The sequence below is a fragment of the Abrus precatorius genome, unplaced genomic scaffold (assembly GCF_003935025.1).
Source record: "Abrus precatorius isolate BTA unplaced genomic scaffold, Abrus_2018 Scaffold0, whole genome shotgun sequence".
Lineage (NCBI taxonomy): Eukaryota > Viridiplantae > Streptophyta > Magnoliopsida > Fabales > Fabaceae > Abrus > Abrus precatorius.
In genome coordinates this window covers 2,256,115-2,258,614 of record NW_020874290.1, presented here as the reverse complement: position 1 = coordinate 2,258,614, position 2,500 = coordinate 2,256,115, and positions in this window count along the sequence as shown.

The following is a 2,500-nucleotide window of genomic DNA, read 5'->3' as shown; positions in this document are numbered from 1 at the left end:
GCCTTTATACAATTAGATACAAAATTATCCATTTTTGAAACAGGAATAAAAGTAGTAGATCTTTTAGCCCCTTATCGAGGAACAAAGTAGGAGCTTTTTCGTGGAGCTGGTGTAAGGAGTAAAACGGAGACTCATAATTAGGCATTAGTGGAATTGTATGTAACTTAACATTGGTGAGCCAAACGCTTCATGGACGGGTGTTATCCGTTTATTGTGTGCGCGAGTATTGTGAGTCGAGATTCGGAGGTGACAATGATCTTTTAAATGGAAATGGAAAGAAATCCGGAAGTAATTGAGATATGTGAAACAAAATAATGCATGAGATCAAGAGAGGTAGACTCGCTATGTATATTAAAACAGGTCAAAAATGATCCTAAAACGCCCGAGGAGCTCGTATATTGAAGAGTGTGGTGGTTGAGACTACTGTCAACAGGCTCATCACTAAATAACTGATGGCAGGAATATGTTTCTGCGAGATTGATCAGATTGCGAGCAAAGACGTACTTCTAATTTATTGGACAGAACACTCTGCCTGCTTCGTCCAAGGCATGTAATTGAAGTAATCACTGCTTTATTGTGGGATGCGAATGCACGAGCCTCTTGTGGGTAATCAATGACGCAACTCGAGATAACTCCTGAACCCTTAGTACATTTGAGGGAATTGGGTTATCTTTGACAAGAAAGAATTACTTAGTCTGTCTACACAAGAGTAAGGCGAGTCACATAACTTCTTTCAAGTCAGTTTGTATGGTAACCTTGCAGAACGATTGACCGGATCCTGCGTCCTGTGCCACGACATTTTGGCACGATTTAGATGCTACTACTGTAGCTATCAAGAGGCATTAGCGGCCCATAAGGTAGATCTATCGCGTAGCAGTGGACCTTTAGATTCATAACGTCGAAAGCCTCATGCTCCAACCTCGGATTAGTTGGTGAAGAAACATTGAAAAAGCTTTCGAGAGAGAATAAACAAACTTTATTCCACATCACGGGGTTATCACAGGAAACTTTCAGGACCAATTATAGCTATCCTTGGGTTGGATGAATTATCCGAGGAGGATCGTTTAACTGTAAGAGCACGAAAATTGAACGTTCTTATCACAGCACTTTCTTTTAGCCAAGAAGTATTTAATCAGGTTTCGACTCCGGGGAAATATGGTTGTCTAAGCAGAAAAATTTAGAGGGTTTATAATTGATTTCTTCTGGAGAATTAAGAGATGGTACTCCTGTAAACAAGCCTTTTATATAAGTGGTTATATTCGATGAAGCTACTGAGACGAAGGCTTGTGAAGATTTAGAAAATGGAGAGCAAATGAATGAATGACTTTAAATCTTTGTGTACTTGACCCTCGAAAATTTCGAATTGTTTTGGAATTCAGTGAAGTGAAGGAAATCATTTTTATCTTACTGAATTAGGGACAAAATTGCAGGAGTATTTAACAATATTGGTAAAAATCATAAGCGAGCCTAAATGATAAGACCATATACAAAGCCTGCACAGAGATGTATAACTGGTATCACATAGACACGAAAAGCTTAAACGTGGACCCAATGGGTTATAAACAGAGATAGGTCTCATCCTAAGTGTGTGCTGTTACTTTGTGTGCTAAAAAAGGCACAAAAAATATTGAGAATACAACTGGTTCTTAAAGAGTAATGATGCGAGAAAGGGTAGTGAACAAAGGAAATGGTATACCAAAGAAAGCAATATGCGATAACTCTTAGTAAAAATCAAGAAGGCTAATTGATAAATATAGGCCTGGAAAGGAAGAGACAAACAATTGAGTGCATATCGAGGGCTCTTCAGACGAGCTAAGAACAACAGAGTAAGAAAGCTATCAAAATTTGGTATTTCGTAACAAAGTTGGTAAAACACACACGCGAGAAATTTCGAAAAAGTGAAAAGTGAATTAACATTTCAATAAAAAATGGAGCAGTGCTAGCATACGTACTATGTGTGGAGATTAAGAAAGAACAGTTGATTGAGCTAATCACTCGACGTAAATTGAAGGCAAGAACCTTAGACTAAGTTTAAAAAAGAAAGCTTATCTAACTACAATTTTGGCAATCTTTTTTCGTTTGAAAATTAGCTGCATTTATATCCTGAATTACGATTGAATCATACCTGTCTCTTATGAGGCCATAATATCTAAATAAAAGATCCTCTGAAGATATGTGGATTAATTGTAATGTTGCAAAAAGAGGTAGAGAATATAGAAAAATAAGACTTTATGGCAACAGAGTTCTGCTGAATTTTGGGTGAATCCTTTGGATAAAAGTGACAATCTAGGGGACTGCTAATAGGAAAGAGAGAGGTTCGCGAGCAAACACCACAACACGCAAGCTTAAATCACAACTAAATTGAGTTAGAGAAAAACAATACTTTTCTGATAGTGGTATGTGATAATGTTGTCTATAACTGGCTACTTTGTTTGCATGTAGCTTCATTTAATGATATTGGCCCTGATTGAAATGAATGCAACCGATTGGTGCAGGCAAG